Here is a 22,202-nt window from a genome sequence, read left to right as displayed (position 1 = left end):
CGGCGGCGCCTCTGGGCTCTGCCCGGGGCCAGGCAGTGCGGGCCGGCCGGGCGGCTCCCGCCGCTGCCCCTCCGCTCCCCCGCTGCCCCTTCGCTCCTCCCGCCGCAGCTCCGCGCCCTCGGGGCCGCCCCGCACCGTCCGCGGGCGAGCCGCGTCCCGGCGGCGGACGCGGGTGCGGACGCGGGGTGAGGGTGTGGATGCGGGATGCGGGATGCGGGATGCGGGATGCGGGATGCGGGATGCGGGATGCGGGATGCGGGATGCGGGTGCAGATGTAAGGGTGCAAATGCTGCTTTTCGCCCATGCCACCCCGCCCCGATTCCCCAGGGCTCGGAGAGCTGCTCTCCGCTGCGAGCGGCCCAGCCGGGAGGCAGAGAAGCGGGAAAAGGGAAGGGAGCCCCGGCGGCCCTTCAGAGGGGCAGTTCCTTCCCCTGGATCTGTCTCCCCCGTGCCGCTGCTCAGGTAGCCCCAGCCCACCGGGACGAAAAGTGAGGGATGCACGAAGCTGAGGAGGGCCTTGACCGGGCGGGTGCCGGGTGGGCACCGCAGGTCTGGTGTGTGTGTGCTCCTGCAGAGGGGCTGCTGCCGCCGGGAACAGCCGGCACCGCTGGGCTGGCTGCTGTAGAAGGCGAACGTCTGTACTGGAAAGAGAGCTGAGCCAGTCTCTCCAGCAGCACATCCCTGCCGGCGCCCTTCCCCTGTGACAGCTTTGCGCTGCTGCTGGCATTCGGCTCAGGTAATTGTTTAGGTTATTATCTCTTTCACAGTTACCCCATCTTATTTCTCCAAGGTCAACTGTGTATGAGGCTTCTCAGTTAACCTTGGTGGACCCTCAGCTCCTGTGTTATAAGCCTAAAACAGGCAGTCTGGACAGTTTAGTGGGAATTAACAATGATAAAGATATCTTTTGATAAAGAACGGGATGCTCAGGAGCTCCTTGGTACCACCACTCTGCTTGCTCCAGATTGTTACCATTAAGGTTACAGTGGTAAACCTTTTCTTTAGGGATAGTTCATTGGCATATAATTGTGGATCCAAGGGAGACTCAAAAACTTCTCTAAATAAAGACATGGTTAATATCAGGCCTCCCTGTTAACCAGAAAAGTTCTTCAGAACTCAAAGCACTACCCAGAACACAATCAGGTGAGACCCTTCCAGGTTCTGAGGGTATCTACACTTTGTCTGTAAGTTTACACTTAAATAAGAAAGATTGTGACCCAGTGAACTGGGGGTCACTCTGGTCAACATGGGCTGCTTGAGAGTGTGGTTTTAAAGAGTGGTTTGGAGGAGGGACTTCATGCAGCCCAAGCACCTGCAGTGGGCACCTCTGTTGAGACCTCCAGCATGGGTGGTGAGAATGCTCCTTGTTCTGGCTATCAACAAACTGGATAAAATGTTTATCAACTCTGGAAACCTAAACCATTAGATTTTCATTCTGCAGCACTGCAGTATTCCCTTTGATGTGTGAACTTTGAATCTCTTGAAGAAAAATTGTTTTCTTGTGGTTTTGTTTTTTATTTTGTTTTTGTTTACTATAGTGACAACAGGGCACTGGTCAGATATATCAAACCATGCTTGCCAATTCTGCAAATGTTCCTGAAGCTCATGCCTCTCAGAAATCCTGAGAACTCCCAACTTTCTATGAAGTCAATTTCTATTACTTGGGAGTCCATGGAAAATACAAATTTGAACTGAAATATCCAATCTGTTCTAATTCTCTAATTCAACATTTTACCAAAATGGATGCAACCATAACTTGACCTATGAAATTGCAGGATTTTAATTTTTGAGAGACCAAGAGAAGAAAAATTTAAAAGGGGTCCTTTCCAGTCTTCAGAGACTTTAATGAATTCAAATACTTTATCTCAGACTTATCTAATAGTTTGGGTGGAAGTGAAAAACTGATTAATAGATCAAGCTCACTTTTCTCTTTCTCAATTTTAAAATAAATTGGCTGTTTAATCTTTCTTTGACCTGAAATAGCCAGACATTGCACTATGAATTTTCAGAAAGTGAGCAGATTTCTTAGCTAATGAGCAAAGCTAATTCCTAGGAAGCTTTTCTGAGTGCATTGTCTTAATGTGAAAAGGGAATAGAAGACAAATAAGAAGAAAGCTGAAGCTCCTGCCTTTGTGCTGCCCAGTCCCTGCCCTAGGGATGTACTAGAGCAGGGTAAAGTGCCCTTTGTGCACAAACAAAACCCCCCGTTTATTCACGAGGTTGCTCATAGATATAAAGCTGCTAATATCATGTCTGAGGAAGAGGCAGCTTTATAACTATGAGAACCTTGTGAATATATATGTGAGCTCAAAGGCAGGTACAAGGTGTCTGTGGTGAATATTCCTTCTCTACCCATGCTCAGGGCACAGACCCCACCCCTCTGTTACAGTTAGACTTCTCTTAGACTACTGTTAGATTTCTAAAAACCAGAGTGAAGATTTTTCGTCATGCATCAAGACATCATTAGATTCAAATGACCCAAATAAGGGTTGGCAAGTGACAAATAAGTGTCCTGTGGAAGTGACAGAAAAAGCTGCCTTCAGAGTCCTTATCCAGACATTTCCTTAATAAGGATTAGGAACTGGACTAAAGACACTTGTTGTGGCTTGAATCTCAACACTAATGGAAAACTATTTGGGAAGCAATTGCCTGTGAAACACACCTCAGAGAATTGGTTTTGCAGTAGGCTTGATGCAATACCTCCTGTGTGATGATCCTTGTGAAATGTTTATTTGAATTTTCTGATGATGTTTTGGTTTCCAGTAAAAAAGTCTGATCTTTAAATGAAAAGTTACATTGGCTGCTATACCATTACCTAGTGATTCTTATACCATTAACAAACAGCTAATGTGTGATGGGAAAAGAGCAGATTAATGTGCCCATGTAAGATTCTGTGCAGAATGCAGATTTGAATTTTTTTAGTATGCACAGTTTCAGAGCACTTCATGAAATGAATGCATCTATTATTGTTCTTCAGTGATCTTGTGCTATACAATTGCATACTGTATATTTAAACCTAGGACCTAATTCTTGTGTACATTGAGATAGTTTTTCATCACTTTACCAGGGACATTCAAATAACAGACAGCCCTAGAAGAGTTATTTTATGTAACTTCAAAAATTGGGCATGAGATGCAGTCTACCTGAGCAGAGTGATCATCTCTGTACATATACCAGACCTCAGCTCTGATTTTGATTGTTACAAGAAGACTGGAAATGTTCTTATCCAAAGATAGAACTTCATAAACATTGCAAAGAGAGACTGTGATTGATGAATTCTTAAATTTTTCATAGGTATGTGTCTCCAGGGTAAATAGAATGATTTTGATTGCAGATGAGGGCTCTTTGTAACGCGGTGATTTATTTTGCCACCATAAGATTATTTATTTTCAACGCATCCAAGTGGCATTGAAAAAATTAGCAGAACTCACCATAGCATCCTATTTTCTAATTAAGTATAGACAGACTATTGAATTAATCTTTCACCTTTCTTGTATTTTAAATCTTGCATTACAAATTTGTCATCTTCAATTTTTCCTTTAATGAAGATTTACATTTTCAGAGCATATGCTCGTACATATAAATGCATATGAGGCATATGTGGTAATTATGCATCTCTCTCTCTCTCTCTCTGTCTTTCCTTCTCTTCATCTATAAAGAATCTGCTCTTATTCTTTTGTCTGTGAAATAAAACATTATAGGTTCAATTATATTGTGCTCACGGGCAGGCAAAGGGGGTAGCAGTGAGATTTGCATGCCACAGGAATGCCCTTTCCTGAGCAGGCACAGGCAGAAGCAAGGCTGATCTCACAGTTCCTGAATCATCTACTAAGAACTGAAAATGCAATGTTGATCTTTAATTCTCACTTTGAAAAGTTTACAGGTTTCCCTACTCTTCTTGTGCCTGTCATCTTTTATACTCCCATCACTGCTCTCCATCCCACCCACCCACTAGTATCATCACATCTTACCTAAAGTGAGCTTCCTTTACCCTGATCTGAGGGTCACTTTTGTCCACACCAAGCTAGACATGAAGTTGGGATGTGGGACCAAATGGAAATAAATGTCAGGGTATTGAAATGCTGAAAGTAAACCTACAACATGAATGTTGCAGAGAAGGTTATCCCCACAACCTAATATCTCTAGAGTCAATCATCTGCAAGGGAAGTAATTGCAGTCCTGATGAGCTTCCTGGGCTCGAGAGGGAGCATGTCCTTGGAGAGGACAAAGCACTTACTTTCATCTGTTTGGAGATCTCTGAGGAACAAAGCTGTGCAAAACCATCTCTAAATCTGCAGGAGCTGTGGGGGAGTTGGTGAGGAGAAGGGCCTCTAGAGGCATTTCTAGATGTGTATTATTTCAAAACAGCTACAAGAAGAACAGGGTTTGCTACATGGAGATGCCTTGCCATAACTCTCCAAATGGTTTTCATAAGAAAAGTGGGAGATACAATATTTGTTAAACATTTCAATAGCAAGTACAGGACAGCATTTCTCTCACAGAGACACCATCTGTTGCTTTTAACCATGAAACCAAGTTTTTTTTTCACATTTGCCATCACCAACAAGATGGTCAGCGACAACCATGAAATATGGTACAAAATATTTCCAAAGCTGAGGCAGATTGTGAGCATCGGTGGTCAGAGTTTGACCTGGAAAAACCTGCAATTTGAACTCTCCTCAAAGTGCAAAGGGCTCAGAGCAGCCAAGGAGCAGATGCTTGAGAAGAATTAAGTTTGTCACTCTTGGAAGAAAGCTCCTCACATCGCTTTGTTCGGATGCAGAGACCCTATTTTGTCTCCTGAATACTTACAGGTTTACAAATATATTTATTAATCAATTGATTTGTTTCAAACCAAATCTTTTGAGTCTGAAGCTCACTCCTTAAGGCTTCAGTTTTCTAAGCTTATTTGTCAGTGACCTGTGAGGGTAAGGGAGGATTTAGACTTACTTCATCAACAAGTGAAAGCAAAACCCTAGTTTATAATCTGGGCTCAGCACACTTTCTGTATAGCTTTTCTGTAAGAAGGACAATCTTTTCTCAGAGACTGACCTCAGCCTTAGTGAATTTTGCAGATGGATTGTCAAAGCCTGTTTTCAACACCAGAGCATCTTCTGTCTGATCTGCCACCAGAACCTGTCCTCACTGCACTGACCTCTGGCTGGCTCCTGCTGTGGACAGCAGTGGTGGAGGACAAGGGTCAGGTTGGAGTGATAGCCCAGGAAGTGGAAGAGCCCTGGTCTCACTCCATGGGAATACACAACAGCACTGCAAGGTTATCTGGGAAAGCCGTGGGCACACCACTGTCCCGTCCACTCTGTTTAGACCCCCGTGCAACAACAGCTCTCAGTGGCTGGGCACAGCCTTGCCTCCCACCCCCACTTCCAGACCTTCTCCTGCAGGGATGATGAGGCATGTTTAAACTGGCTGCTTCTGCCAATTCCCCACAGCATCTCAGTGCTCATTGCAATGGCAAAAAAGGAATAGCTGCTCATGGCTGCTATGATTTCTGATTAATTGAAACGCTTTCTTAACTTGAGATCAAACACTGATGAATCATCCTCTTTTCTAAGCTGTATTACAAACTGGATAATTTATATGACTATACCTTCATTGAATATTAATAGTTTTCTCAGTAGCTCACTACATTTGAATAACAGATTCAGAAATCAGTAGGATAAAAGGGCACAGTTTTGGCAAAATTTAAGTTAATTCTAATATTACTACAAGTAACAGGTCTTTCGTAGTTATGTAAAACAACTTTTACAAATGCATAACACTATCTTCATTATTTGCACTTGTTGTGTCTCAGTGTATCTCTCTTCTTGCTCACATACCTTCAACAGAAGTTCACAATATCTCCAGAGGTCTTTGAAATACTCAAAAATCTCACTTATGAATTTTCTACTTTCTGTTTACTTCACAGTTTTTAGGAGACTTAATTCTAATTCCATAATACGTAAGTGAAAACCTGTGCAACAACTTGCAAAAGCACATTGGCATTTTTGGAACAAACACCCAGAAATTTTGTCTTGGTTGTAGCACTGTGCATAGTGAGATAAAAGTGAAGTAAAGAAAAAGAAATTGCTTGAGCACAAAATCAGTGGGAGATGTAAGGAATTCAGATGCTCAAATAAAAGAGAAAAAAAAAGGTAGAGAAAGGGAGAAAATAGCAACACAATTTCACTGCTTTGATTTAGCCATATTTTAAAAAATTGTAGAGTTCTAAACTCATGTCTGTGACAAGTTAATTTTAAAGTAGGTTACTTCCTGGCAAATCCTTCAGGTAGAAAGATAACAAACAGTGTGAGATGAATTTATAGGGATTATTTATTGCACAGAAGTTTAACAGAAGTAGCTGCCTAACCAAAGAAGGGCTATTCATACTGGAATTCAAATGTGTGTCCTGAGGAGGAAGGTGACAGAATTGCTGGTGGATGCTATGGAAACTCTAGACTTTTTCATCAGATTGTATGTGAGGATATTTTACCTGCTTGTCGCTGTCATCCATTCCCACTCACCCCACGCTGAGTTCTGAGCAATTTCAAAACCTTGTCATGTCTGACGCAAATGCTTTAGCAAGAGCTGAGCCCCACCGTTGTCAGCAGGTAAGAGGGAGGGACAGCTCCTCACAGCAAGTCTTGGGGGACCACCTCCATGCCCAAGGAAATTAAAGAAGCTCTCTCTCACCCCCCAGCCCCCACTGCTCGATGCAAAGTCCTTGATATGGTGGGATTCATACTTAGATAATTTGCATCTGTTTCTTCTAGTATTCCTTTTGATGTGCAGGATGAAAGACTTGAGGGCTCTTTGTGAAGGGCTAGAGGACAGAGCATGAGCATCACAAAACCTCGGGTTGGTCTAAGGAAGGAGGATTCCCTGTTGAGTGTTTGGGCCCTGCCTGCTGTGCCCTGTGGTGCCCTGAAAGTCAGAGCTCGGTGAGAGCCCTCTTCCTCACCCCCTTTTCATTCATCCACATCTCACCCACCATTATGTTTTTGCTCCCAGGTTCTTCCTCTTGTTAGTGGAGACCAGTGAATGATGTGTTAACCTAGAAGCACCCATGCCTTTGGGAGAGCTCTCACTTCTACTGGGTTTGCAGTCATCTGAAATGAGATATTGGTCTGCCTGAGACACTTGCTAGTTGCTGTCCAATTAACAATTCAAACAGTCTTAAGAAATAAATTCTTTGTAAGTTTGAGGAATAAAATAGAAGTAGTCAAGTTGAGAAGGTGAGAAAATCAAATCTTTTAGGAATGCTTACAAGAAAACATCACTGGGTCTTTACTTGGCTATAAAAAACCTTGGCGTGGAAAATAAAAACTTTCATCCCTTCAAGGAGTGATGCAGCAGACTCTGTCATTCCCAAATATAAAGCCTATTTCTGCATACCACTCAACCCTGCTCAAAAAAGGGCTGCATTCCTGCACTCTTCTGGATTCCTTGTCTTTCTCCTCGCCGGCAGCAATAAGAGATGATCCTCATCTAGGTTTATACAGTTCTCCATTTAAGGAAAAACTGTCATATTTTAATTAATCAAGAGATGCATGAGGACTTATCTCAGAGTGACCATTAAGACCCATGCTCTGCCTCCATGTCATTGCCCTCACAGATGCATTGTACTGTGGGTACACAAATAGTTTTGGAAATTTTCATTGATTATAAAAGTGTACCCTGAGCAGTTTTCTAGACAGTTGATTTATCCAGGACACCCAGAACAATGAATTCAGACAAATTATGAACAAATTTGCAGCTGTGCTGGCTCCCACATAACATGCCAACTTGAAAGTTCACTTGGCTCTCTGTACCCACAGCTGCACACAGAGCTGGGGGCATTGGCTGTGCTGTGCACAGGCAGCACTGCTTGTCTGTGGCCATGAATGTGAAGGAGGAATGTTTTTTTAGTAAAATGTACTTCAGTTGACACAGTGTTTGTCCAAATAGTGGAAGCATATCACATGCCTTGCATGTGTTCTAAATTGAGGAAGTCTTCCTGTATTTTCATATGTTGTTGTTATTATTATTATTATTATTATTATTATTATTATTATGGATTTAGATACATAAAAACATTAGGACTACAGTGTTTAAGTTTTAGCTGATTATTAGAGTACTTCAAGGAATGAAATTCAGGTTCCTACTTCTCCTGACCAATACCAGGAAAAAGGAGTTGCTTGAAAACAGGATGCTTGCAACCATCCAATGCACTGTCAGACCACCTGGGGTTAGTCAGTAGAAAGTGTGGAACACTCTTATCTTGCCTATCTTCAAGGTAATCGTCTCATCAACTGTTTATTCTTCCTTGAAAGTAAAGATCTGAACTACTCCTTCAAAGAGCTCAAGGGAATTGCTGTGGTCTTTTAAAATGGTGGGAAAGATGCTGCTCATTTTAACTAATTTGGGAAGTGGTTTACATATGGATTGACCATAATTGGTCAATTGGTACACTCACTGGGCAATGCATTAAAGGCAATGCACATTGCTCAGTGATTTATTCTTAGCTCTGGAAAAGAAGGATGAAGGCATCATCATTAACCTTCACATAAAGCTCTGGTGAGTGAAAACAGACTGAGAGGTGACACCATGCTTAGCAGAGCTGATAGCTCCATTGCAGCAGGGAAAATACTTTGCTGATAATATTAGAATGATATAAGATCTATGCTAGAATAAAGATGTCTACTCTAAGGCAGCATGTTGAATAAACATGTTCTAAGTGAAAGCTGGAGTGGTGGACATTTCCCTCCCCATCTTGGAATGTCGATAGCTTGTGTTTATAAAATGTTCACATCTTTCTTGAGTAGCTTATCCCAAGTTGTGTGCAGTTAAATTTGTTTGGACACATCAAAGTTAAAAATATTACTCAAAGATCCGAGGTCTATTACCTCAGGAAAAATTATGTATTCTGTTTTTCATATGTTCTCAAGTATTTCATTAAACATTAGTGGTTTTCTATGCTTTTTATACTTTTCCCTTGATATTTTCCTTAAGAAAAATGGAAGATGACAGCATTTGCTTTCGAATAAAACTGTATTTTTATACTAACTTTTGAAAGTAAAGGTTTGTCTCTGGCACATTGGTTTGATTATAATTCTTTTAGTAGCTACAATTATTTTATTAACATACAGCCAAAGTCTACACGCATGGTCAAGTGTACAACATAGAAAACAAACAACAGGTGACAAAACCCCTTTTCTCTTGAAAACATCAATAAGCACATTTGCCAAGAGCTAGACTAATTTCACCATCATTATTACTTCTACATTAAAGGCAATTTATCTCTTTTGTACCTTAATAGACTAAATTTTTAAACTATTATTTAGGTGTGACTTTCCACAGAAGCAAAGCAGAGATTAGGAGAGCTCATGCATAGACACCACTTTAATCTCCTTGATGTCAAAACATGCATAGATTTATCTGGTGCCTTCTCTTCAATGGAGATGAGTCTGTGATTTTTTTTCTGTAGCTTTGCATCATGAACAGAGGCTGTGATACTACAAGCAACTCTGGGTCTTTTGTGCTCCAAGGTCTTCACAACTACCATAGTTCCCACATGCTCCCAAGACTTGTGGAAAAGGATGTGGGTTCTGTAGCAAACAGAACTAAAGCATGAAGGCTTTAATGAAGCAGCCACATGCAGCCCTGTGCACACACAGTATCTTCTGTGTCCTAGGAGAAGTCTCTTACAGGAGTTTTGTTGGTTTCTTGAGAGAGGAAGATGCTGATAAGACATCACCAAAATGTCAAAAATCGTCTGTAAATGAAACCCCTCCCTCAGTCATGTGGCCAGTCCTGAGGACCAGTACTTGCACTAGACTGAAGAGTTTTGGACTTGGAGAAAGTTTTGAGATGTGCTTCAACTTACATTGATTCCATGATCTGAAGCTAGTGTCCCAGTCAGCCTGTTGGATGGAATTTTTGCTATGGAAAATGATCCCCTTCCATGTAGTGGACAAATAACAAATACAAATAACTGATTGAGAAGTGTAAGAGTGTGTGCTCTCTGTCTATCAATGATTAAGAAGGGAAGAGCAGGTTTGCTTTCCTCTATATAATTTTGAATTTATCTTAGAACTGAGAAGGCATGGACTGGGTGACATCCAGAGATACATTTCAAACTAAGTTCTTCTTTGTTTGGGGAGGGACGTGATGGGAACAGTAAGAGGGTGGAACTGGTTTGGGAAACATGACTTTAAATCTCTTTTTTCTTGCTATTCAGCTGCACCCATTGTCCCACATGACACCATCGGCATGATGACTGCTGAGTGAAGAATGTGCTGTTTTCACCTTGGATACCTTCCTGTCACTAGTGCAATGGTCTATACAGATGGATCTGTTGTTGTTTGGTGCTGGGGCTTCTGAGGTAGTAAGGATCTGCTCCTTGATTTTGGCTCAACACTTTAGTAATATCAACACAGAAGAAGTCAAAAAACAACAACAAAAAGAAGCTCCTTTTAAATTAAGCTATTTTTCTTTGGGATAAACAGGAAGATGATGCATGAATAGTGAACCTGAAGAGAGCTCAAGAAAGATAATGCTCTACTTGCTGAGCAAAGGAAGAGGTGGTGGGCTTTTTTTGCACTTTAGGTTCATGACTTAAGCCACAAAATGTGACACCAGAGATCAGGGCTGCTGTGGTATATGCACCCAAGGGAGAGGAGCTATTGCTTGTCCAGGGCTTCTAGTACAATCAAGAGAGGGAAATGATTATGGGGACTATTTCTACTCACAAGGGGAAAACAGATTATTTGAGTCATTTATCACTGTCTATTATATAGTAATTCCACTGAAGCTGTAGATGGTCTGAATATAACATAATGTAGCAGTAGGGTAATATAAAAAGAAGAGATACATGATTTTTTCCCCTTCCTTTCCAAAAAGGAGCTATTGTATTTATAATTGCTTAGAGCAATGGTACTTTTCTGGTTTCTTCAAGATTCATGATACAAATTTTCTGCTCTGTTCTCATGCTTTTCTTACTGGCTGTATTTCACAGCTGAGCATTAAGAACCATTTTTGCTTAAGAAACACTCCAGGGTGGGATTTGTCCTATTTGTCCCTACATCCCTATGACAGCAGGGATGAGCTGCCTTTCCACAGGAGCCCTGAGTGTGTGTCTTGAGTCACCTTGTGATGCACACTGATGTGCCATGGGACTGCCAGCAGTTACCCACAACAGGCACCTATTTGCATATTCTGTGATTCCTCTCCCACATCCTGGTGATGAGCACTTAGGTTTTGCTGTCAGACAGAGTTGATATATGGCTAAGTTATGTTCCTGAGCACAGGAACATGTCTGCATCCCAAGCCTAGTAATAGAGACATTGCCTATGTGATGTATTTTACCATACCTAAGCATTATATCGATATATTTATTCAGCTTTGCTCTTATCTCAAGGGTGCTTCAAGCATCCTAGAGATCTTAATCAAGACTACATTACCTATGGCATTCAAACACTGGAGAGTGACTACATCTTTCATTTCCAAAAGAGGAGAATTACAAATTCCCATAGTCACTGAATGCTCCAATGCTGGCCAATTTGCCCTTAGTGATGTACAATAAAATATTCAGTTTTCTAGCAGTAGAAGCACGATATGAATTATATTGAAATCAGAGTGAATAGGAATAGTGAGGATTTGATCTTGTTAGTGGTGAAATGTTTATCCTTCAGATACTCTGTTTTGTTTTGGTAGAAAGTAGTGTTTTCCTGTACATTCATATATTAAATTGTTCTGTCAGAAACCACAGTTTTGATCTAGAAGACTGTGTTGTGTAAATCAGCCTTAACCTGCCACACTCTCACTAGAGATGGTTTTATACATTATTCTGTCAAGTGCTGACAAAATCATCTTCCTGATAGCTCATACAAACACCAGAAAGGTTTTATTTTAATAGAGTACATAAATATGAATAAAAATAAGGAAAACTCATGAAATCATAAGTAGCTTGTGGTGGTGTTAGGTAAGCTGCACAGTTTACTGTGCTGTGGTAGGACATTATAAAATTATACTATAGAAGCACAAAATATGTTCAAGGATCTTTTTATGTCCGGGTGAAGAAAGTTAACTTATCTTCAAAGCTGCATTTGCCCTTCCTAAAACATGCTGCAGTTTCTTCCTCTCATGAGCTCTGCACAGTGTCTAAGCTGTCAATGCCATCCAAGTGTCTCAACTGACTGCAATCAGTGTTCAACATTTTAGAGCAAAGAGGAGAAAACATCACTCTCAAATACATTTTTCAAGACCAGGTATCACAGTCAAGAGCAGGAGTTGCTTGAGGAGAAATTATACCATGAGAAGAGAAATGGACAAGAAGCACAACAAGAAAAATGAGCAATTTCCATACTGATCCAAAACACCTGGGCTGCTTAAAAATATGAAGGATATGGGAACTCATTGCAAGTGTTTTGAGAGTGTCTGCATAATAAAGGTGATGCACAAAGGCATTAAGCAAGCAGTTTTGGATTTATGCCACCAAATTATATTTCAATTGAAATGGGAATGGAGAGTGGTGCTATGCTGTTGTGATAATCTACAATGTGTCAAATGCACCCATATGTAGCATAAAGTTGCTTTATCAAGGGTAGACCCAGTTGCATTTAAAGGGAATTTAAATTTGGGGTGTGAAAGACCTTTTCTTCCCCTTACTCCATCTGTATCACTGCCAAACCGTCTTCTTTGATTAAATTATGTCCTCCATATTAAGACTTTTACTGTAGAATTTAATTCTCTTTGCTAATTTTGCAACAGCATTTGTATTTCAAAGTAAAATAATATTCAGGATAATTAATTCATTAACTAACTCATTCTCAAATTAATTCAGGATTTCTCAGCTTTTGAATCACTAAAACAATAGAAAAAAAAGAAGATAAATGCTTTCTTATTAAACTGGTTATAAGACTTACTTTTCATATGTAAAATAAAAATGCTTTTATGTTAACAGGTCTGTTATCTTGTCAATGAATAAAGGATTTATTGGCCTAATATCCCTTTTTGTTCATAAAAGAATAGATCATATGAGAAATGTGATTTGGAATGAGTAATAATTTATTAGTTCATTGTAAGCTTTAGCTCAGCTTCTTAGGAAACAAGACTTGTATCATCATAAGGTCTGTGTGTTTCTGCATCAGTTCTTCAGCCCACTATGAACTTTTCTCCACGTGATAGTCACAATGCCAACCAAATATGGTAAAAGTAATGGCTCCTGAAAGATTTTCCTCAAATTGCAGGAAGACAGAGTCCGTGTCATAACAACATGGTTGAAATTACTGCTCTCCTATGGAGAAAATGCCACAGGATGTGGCTGTGGAAAACTAAAATAGGGTAGAGCCACATGAACCCAATGCATGTATTTGCCTGCTCACTAAACAATTTGTACACTTGAAGAGCTGTATATTCTGTCTTTAGACACCAGACTCATCTGTATTATTACAAATAGTAAAAATATATAAGCCTTTTCCATCTGGTTTGAAGCAATTGAGTTCATAATGACATTTTGGGAGACTCTAGGTGGGTGACAGGGAGACGATCTGGCAATTTTTCAGGCTGTAGGAGCTAAGGGAAGATGATAACAGTTTTCCATAGAGAGATGGATATGGACTGTTTTTTTACTACTGCTGCCAGCACAACAAGCAGGAGGCATTACAGAGCAGCCAGCAGGAGGAAAGTTCACAAGGAGTTATGTATCACAGGGGCAACTTGCAGACATCTCTTCCTGGGATGCTGTAAAAACATTTCTTGGGTTCATTAACAAGCAGCCATGCGTCACAATCAAAAGGGATCAAAATATGTATTGAAAACTCCAGGATGTCCTTGAGATTTAAATTTAGGGGGACAGGAAATGTTCAGTAGTGTTATTGTCTCTATTTTTGTCTTTTTTGCTATCTTCTCCTATATTTGGGGAAGTTGGATTTATATTACACAAAATGCTTTACATTTATGTTATTTAGATTTGTTCTAAATTAATTACAGAAGTATATATTTCTTGATAATTTTACTTGCAAAGTAAAAGTTTGCCTTGCAAAGACAAACTGCTTTAGACTGATTTATTCACACTCATGATTTTGTGTAAGATATCTGAGGGTGCCACTCCAGAGACACCTTCTTACAAGTTGGAGGCAGGACATCCATTTTTGCTCCATCAGCTTCTTCTAACTGCTCAAGCTCTCCCCCTCTTTCTGTGTGAGACGTTGTCTGCTGTGATAATCAGGCTATGCCACATTTGCTAAAGGATACCTGCTGTGCAAGCCCCTTTGAGGGAGCCTATAGCATTTGCATCTCTTGTAAGACCTGCCACCAGGAGAAAAGGGAATGATGGGAGGGTGAAAATATGGCTAATTTGAGCAGTTGCACAGTTTCCACCATGTGCTGCTTCTTGCCATGCTCCTCAGATTGGTCTCAGATGCAGGGAGGGAACAGATGTGTGACTTGGAGGACGCACCAGGAGCTGAGGTTCCATAGTGACTTATTATGGAGCTTTAGCACCTTTCACTGGTGGATAGGTACTGGCCTGCTCTTTTCTTTTCTTTTCTTTTCTTTTCTTTTCTTTTCTTTTCTTTTCTTTTCTTTTCTTTTCTTTTCTTTTCTTTTCTTTTCTTTTCTTTTCTTTTCTTTTCTTTTCTTTTCTTTTCTTTTCTTTTCTTTTCTTTTCTTTTCTTTTCTCTTTTCTTTTCTTTTCTTTTCTTTTCTTTTCTTTTCTTTTCTTTTCTTTTCTTTTCTTTTCTTTTCTTTTCTTTTCTTTTCTTTTCTTTTCTTTTCTTTTCTTTTCTCTTTTCTTTTCTTTTCTTTTCTTTTCTTTTCTTTTCTTTTCTTTTCTTTTCTTTTCTTTTCTTTTCTTTTCTTTGAAGAGAGTGAATATGGCCCAGCCAACCAAAATATTCTGCATTTGGGAAAATTAAAGAGCAGCACTCTAGAGATGCAAGGAATAAGCCTCACTCTGGGAAAATTATTTTCTTCATTGGCTGTGCTCCTTCTCTGCTGGGTAAGTACTGAAGAAAGGATTCTGGGATGATGTATCTTTGGTCTAACCCAGTGTGGGTTCTCTTCAGATTTTGTGTTCTAATTTTGTGGTCTGAACACAGAGCAATAACGGTGGGAAGCATCCCTGTTGATGCATCTGGGTGACAGTTTCAGGTTAAATGACAGATTCCAGGGCTTTTTTGATAACATACCACAACAGTGATAGCCCAGTTGTGACTGTGAATGCAGCTACTTTCCATGCCTCAAGAAGCAAGAAGATACCAAACCATCTGAAGCAGTGTAGTTTTCATTTATGTTTTTAAAATAAAATGTCATACTGCATCTGAAAGCTCCAACCTGATTGTTTAAGTGATCCCTGCATACACTCTATGAAGGATAGTAGCTGTCCTGATAGCTAGGAAAGAGTAAATAGTATAGCAATTTTATTTATGGAATCAGCCTGTGCTATTGATTATAATTGCATGGATAGTGCTTATGAGAGCATTTGAAAACACTAGACTGAACAGCAGATTATTTTTCATTTGACTGCATTTATGCATGTAAGCATAGCTGTGTAAGTACTTGCATACTTACAACTCTGGAAGGCTTATACTTCCATAGGAATAAAAATATGAGTCATTTACCATTCATAGCTCCATACTAAAAAAGTTTCCATCATTCAGATAAAATGGCAAGAACATCCCTTAGGTCAGGTTTCAAACCTAATTAAATTAGTCTAATTACTTTAAGCAGTAGGAAACTCTTAAGCATACTAGCTAGGTGGGCTAGTCAGATAGAGAAAAATCTTATTTTCCTTTGGCAAGTAGACATTTAAAAATACAGCTGCTTTTGTCCCCTCTTTCTCTTATACTAAATAGTGCCTCCTCAGAAATGAGGTGACTGCAAATAATGATTAATGGTCATAATATGTAGAGAGCTGTGTTGCTCATAATCAGGCAATAAAAATAAAAGTTAAATAAAATCTAGAATCAATTTTTTCAGCTCTTGAAAGTGAAGCTGTACAAAGTATGCTAATACCTGTTGGCCATGGTTTTACCCAGTGAAATGTAGCTCTAAATATAAGGAAGGAGACACTGCTTTGTGTGAAATCTTTTCCTGAAAGCTATTGCTGTGCAGTAGGAAATCGAGGAAGCAGTTGCGTTTGTGAAGCCTCACTTTGGAAATGAATTTACTGGTGTGGAGACAATACCAAATGAGCAAAGGGACAAGATGAACAAGACTACTAATATCTGGAGAGGAAAAGCATAATAAACTGAGAGGTTGAATAGCAACTGAACCTGGATGGAAAAGCAAATGAAAATTACATGGTGTTTTAGGAATGAGATCCTTTATAGTAGCATTATGTAAAGACAGATGACTGTATCTTGCTTCATTTTTAGATATTAGACTAATCATGAGGCTATATTGAAGAGCAGTGCCTTGACTGTCAGTTTCTCCCTCCCATACAAATAGATACAAACACACACCTACATGCTCACAGGAGCGATGGCAATATTGCTGATTACTGTGACGAATTACAAGGCACTAATACAGATTGTTAATACATGGTAGACAATTACATCTGCATTAAAAGTATTTTAAACATATTGATATCATGCAGGTATTTAATCTATTAAATTTATTTAATCTATAGGATAAGTTTATATCCTATAGGCTGAAGCTAAATTTTAGACAGTAATATCTGTACCAAGCATAGGGATATCCATAACAGTAATGAAAGGGTATTACTGAGGATGCAGTCCGTGCTTTAAGATAGAAATTAATTTACAAACTAACACACTTTCTCTGGATTAGAAAACCCAGTTAACACAATATCAAGCAATCTAAGAAACTTTCCTTCTATGATTTAATGTGTTTTTGAGAAAGGTCAGTCCAGCTAAATTCTCACCTCTTAAACAACGTGTTACTATTACAGCCTGGTTTCAACAGTCTTCATAGAAGAAACTCATAATTTCCTACTTGTCTTTAAAGACAAATCTTCAAAACCACTCATTTTCTTAACAGGTTCCAGAAAACTGCTGGATCTATTACCATTGTGCTTTGTGTCCCTGAAAGAAAGAAGGAAGGAAGTTCTGTAAAGGCTTTTTCTTGCATTTTTTTCTTGCTCCTTTTCTTCTGGTAAAGTGTTACATTCTTTGGACTACAGTTACAAACTCCATTTGGATTGCAGTGATTTTACAAAGCCATTTCTTTTTTAATAGACACACTCTGAAAAAAAATTGTCATAAACTAAAAAGAGAATGAAAGGCATGGAAAAGACATGCTTAGTGTAATTTTGTGATTGTAGGCTTTACTGGAACTGAAGTAAAGATTTGAGCTATGTCAAGAAGTCCTGGACAATTATTAGAAAATGTAGTTTCATCTAATATTCATTACTGGACATCTAGAAATAACTGTGTTTACCTAACCTTCCAAATGGAAGTCCTAAAAGGGAAATGAAATCTCAAAGAACTGGTTTCTCATTTCTGACAAAGGTGAGCATTTTCAGCTCCTGTACTCCTTTTAATGCCCTAAAATACCTCCTCTCCTAATTCAGATCTCTTCCCCAAATTTTCTTCTCCTGGTGAACTTGTGTTACTTTTTTCTGCTTAAAAAAAGCCAACAAATGTAACAAGTATGAAAGTGAGCATTTCCTGCCCTCTTCCAGAATCCCCTGTGCTTGTCTGTAGAAACTCAGCTAAAGGACACCGAGTTGCCTTGCAGCATTATACCATCCTGATTAACTGCTCGTAATAATAGCCTTTTTTGAGTATTTTTTGTATCTCCAGCTTCCTCATCCTGATGATTTTTTTTCCTGGAAATCATCACATGTATGTCTAACAGCACAGCAATGGGAAGTGCTTAAATATCTCATAAATGTTAACACACACTACATAATCAGAGAGGATACTGGTGGGTTACGTGGATTTCCAGGCTGCACCTACTCTAGCACTGCCCTCATGCTTCCACAGCTCTGCAAGTAGGAGCTTGCAGATTTGACAGAGACATTGCTATCTAAGAATGCAAGGATGGTGGTTCAGGTTCTGAGTTTTGAACGATGAGCCCTTTGGCCAAAGGCTGTCTAGTCCCACATCAGGGCTGCATTTCAGACTTAGAAGAGGATGTAACTGTGACCTTGGGCAGGCCCCAGAGAAAATCTACTGGGAAATACTATAAGCTGTGCACATGGCAGCACTCATGTTTAACTTTAACTGAAGCTTTACATGGGAAGAAGCAGGAAAAGTTAAACATGAGTGCTGCCATGTGCACAGCTTATAGTATAAAGTAGATTTTCTCTGGGGCTGCCAAAGGTTCAACAGCTACATCCTCCTCTCAAAGTCCTGAAATGCAGCCCTGATGTGGGACTAAGACAGCCTTTGGCAAACAGGGCTATGTTCAAAACTCAGAAATGAACCACCATCTTGCATTTTAGATAGCCATGTTTGTCAAAATGCTGTTTTATTGCAGCAGCAGTGGAAGCTGAGGCTGTTGCTTAAAACCCCATCAAAACACTGAGTGAAAGATATATGTTTGTTTAGAAAAGAGCACAAGTCACAGCCAAATGGACGGTCTTCTCCACATCATTAATATTTACAGCTTTACACCTATAACACCATTCACAGCCAAAACTGCTGCTCATCAGACTTCATTAATATTCATAGATGCAAGCCAACTAACACAACTCACAATTGCTGTCTATTCCCAACTTCATCAATATTTACAGCTCTATAGGCGGTTTAGTCAACTTATATAAGTTCACAGTGGTAAATCATAATACTAAAGTTGACTTACACTGTGCCCTTTCAGGCTAAGTAGGATCTTTAAAAAGAGCTGGGATATTAATTAATGTTACTGTCTGCAATAAATTTAGTTCTTATAGTATTTAGCGTTGTAATTCATCTTGTATTGAATAAAGGTTTTTCACATGCAGCATAAAGACTCCTTGAAAAGTAAAACTGAAGCAAAATTATGTCTGTGGCCTACTATGGTAGCAAGACTTTTACCAGAAATCATTGGCATTTTCATTATGAATCTATGCATACTTAGCAGATGCTACAGACTGGATTATGTTGGCATAATAAAGTAACAAATATTTGTGTGGATAATTCATATTTGATGCAAACTTCAGTATCCCACCAAACGTCATCCCACACATCTTTCTGTAACAGATAGATATTTAGTCTAAACTAGTTCCTAGAGCCCCTCTGTACTCCGTGGGGATAACCCAATACCTCTGGAGGATTATTCATGCCCTCTGCCCAAACACTTTTTTACTCTCTTGTCAAAAGCTAAAGGGTCCATTTCCCAACTGCATGAGGAAGCTGTAAGAATGGTTGTGGGATGTGGGATACAGACTTGGGGACAACCATAATTCGTGTGAGGGTAAAATGAGTTTCTTTATCTATATTTGCATATATGTTTTTTTGGTTTTCTAAAAGTGGTTCACAATTGTCTTACATGTAGATCAATGTGGCAACAAGCAGAGGTCTTTTTTAACAGTTTCAGACTAACAAAGTGAGTAATAGAACTCTATTTCAAATTCACAGCCTCTACACTGTGTTCAAAAAATTTGGTCTGCAGGTAGGCAGGCTTAAGTCATGATCTCCAAAATGTCACAAAACTACAGAATCTGTTAGGTTGGAAAAGACCTCTGGGATCACTGAGTCCAGCCTGTGACTGAACAAGGGGATGCCCTTGTCAACCAGACCACGGCAGAGTGCCACGTCCAGGCTTTCCTTAAACACCTCCAGGGATGGTGACTCCACCACCTCCTTGAGCAGCACATTCCACTACTTAATCATCCTTTCTGTGAATAAACTCTTCCTAATACCCACCCCAAACCTCACCTGGTGCATCTTAAGGCTATGTCCTCTCATCTTGTCACTGGTTGCATGGGAGAAGAGACCCTCAGCCAGTTACACCCTCCTTTCAGGCAGCTGTAGAGAGTGATCAGGTCACCCTGAGCCTCCTTTTGTCCAGACTAAAAACCCCAGCTTCCTCAGCCACTCCTCATAGAGCTTGTGCTCCAGACCCTTCACCAGATTCATTGCTTTTCTATGGACTTGCTCCATGTCCTCCTCGAATTGAGGATCCCCATGTCCTTCTTGATTTGACAGGCCCAGAACTGAACACAGTGTCTAAGGTGTGGCCTCTCCAGTGCAAAGAAAAGGGGAAGAGTCACTTCCCTAGTCTTGCTGGCCACACTATTTCTGATACAGAAAAGTGATGCTTCAAATAATTTAAAAATATTTCTCACACTTTGAAAAGCCTGTAACTTCATGTATTCCTTTTCCTCACATTTTCCTCCTTTGAAAGACATAGACATAACTCCAAAAAAACTTTATGTAGTTTCAAGATATTTTAAAACAAGCCGTGGATCGCAAAAGAAATGTAGCAGAAAAAGATATGCCAGAGAAATCATTGTTGGCAGCAGTTCAGCAGAGGTTGGAGGTGCTGTTAAAGGAGAAAAATGCAGCTGGTGGACCAATTATGTCCCTTGCCTTGCAGGGAGACAAAGATTTGCAGAGCAGCTGGTCCCTTTTACTTCCTTCAATGCTCATGTCTTAGCCATGCCCACTCCCAAGATCTGCCCAAGTGGGATGTGATAAAAGTTGTCAAATCCTGCAGTAGCATAATGATGTTTAAGCTACCAGGCACTTTATGGTGCTGATGTATTAGTATGCAAGAATTAGCTAATGGTACAGAAGCTACTAGTGTTCATCCTTTCATACACTGATGCTTCCAAACTGAGCATGCAGCAGAATCCATTCTCCCACCCACCCTGCCTCTTGGGTATAGAAAAGAATTTCCTTTTCTAAAAAAGGGAGTTTTGGGGCATTAGCTAATCTTACACTAAGACAGCTATTGTTCCAAGTGCCTCGTATTTAACTGGGGAAACAGAATGACTGAGATAGAGAAGAAAAATAACAGTAAAGCTTCAAATGCAAGTAACAATCGGGGATTCTCAGCTCAGGGCTGCTCTCTACTCACATGTCTAGAAGGGCTCTGTGGGGTCTGACCTATGACTCAGTGTTGTGGGAGTGCTCCAGCATCCATCTGTGTGGGTAGTGCACCCCTACCCATGCCTTAGATACACAGACATATGAAAACATTCTTGTAAACGTCAAGTGAATGTTCAGAATTATGTGGCTTTGCTCCATAAATTAACATTTACATTCAAAGGAGCTCTAACCATCTGCTGAGGCAACTTTTATCTCTCTCTGAGGTGCTACTTGGCCTGAGAATCTGTCCTCAGCTCTTTTTTTGAGGTTTTTTTTAGCTTTTTTGATTTATACTTAGCAGGAATCTTGAAGGGTGGTAGGTCATATTCTGAAGGTGGAGTAAAAGTGAGGAGAAAGGAGCACTTTTCCTCAATAGATTATTTTGAAGATTCAAGTGTCACTTAAATTAGGAAATGTAGAGAGGAATCAGTGGAGAACAATAAACATTTCTGGCTATACCTGCCAAATGGCTCTGCCCATAGGCAGCAAGCAGCACTAGAGACAAACAGGAAGAATTACGGAAGAATAATTCTAATCTGAAAGCAAACAAGTTGCACAGTAAGAGTCACATCACTTGATATGACAGGAAGAAGGGTCTGGGTTGTAACAATTAATTCTGACTCTTCTGAGTGCTGAGGGAATTGCATCTGTTAAACAGGCATCAGAAACACATCAGTCTTGTGTTCTCAGGTCTCACCCCACATCCCTACTGAGTGCACTGTGGTCTCTTTCTGGTATTGTCCAGGCTGGCCATGATGTGGAGAGAAAGAAGTGGGAGCAAAGCCTTGGTGCTGTGCTGCAGTTGTGGAGGGAGTCTTGGAATGGGAGACCCATGTTCCAAAACCCCCTTTCGAACGCCCTGATCCTCAGTTTGAGCTTCTTGTTGCATTTCCTCTGTCCATCATGCAAAGTTACATACTTAGGGCAGGTTGTGACAGGAGAGCAGAGGTTTGAGAGGTGTGTCATGGCATAATGGCTCTGAAACCTGAGCACAACCCTGCCAAGGAGGCCAGGATCTCCTACAGAGTTACTCCATTTTGCCTTTCACCTTACATGATAAATGCATCGCATGTACGATTTTGCAAACCACCCATGAGAAAGCAAAGCAAGAGTCTCTGGGAGTTTAGGGCTGAAGATGAGTGGCTGAGAATGTACTGTCAACTAGAAAAGCACAGTGCTGGATTAGGGTATCAGCCTGTCACCATTCTCTGTGGCCAGAGGAGAACTGGCCAACCTTGGATATGT

General features: G+C 40.2%; 1 long non-coding RNA gene across 1 annotated transcript; it reads left to right on the top strand.

Annotated features, from left to right (window-relative positions):
- The first annotated feature begins 236 nt into the window (after positions 1 to 236).
- LOC148217212 (uncharacterized) lies at positions 237 to 12,937 on the top strand. The gene is made up of 2 exons (XR_015801156.1): positions 237 to 736; positions 9,464 to 12,937. It is a non-coding gene; the product is annotated as an uncharacterized LOC148217212 (long non-coding RNA).
- The last annotated feature ends 9,265 nt before the right edge of the window (positions 12,938 to 22,202 follow it).

Source organism: Sturnus vulgaris, unplaced genomic scaffold (assembly GCF_052056855.1).
Source record: "Sturnus vulgaris isolate bStuVul1 unplaced genomic scaffold, bStuVul1.hap1 Scaffold_986, whole genome shotgun sequence".
In the NCBI taxonomy this organism is placed as follows: domain Eukaryota; kingdom Metazoa; phylum Chordata; class Aves; order Passeriformes; family Sturnidae; genus Sturnus; species Sturnus vulgaris.
The sequence above is the reverse complement of the archived record's forward strand: the minus strand, read 5'-3'. Positions and strand labels throughout refer to the sequence as shown.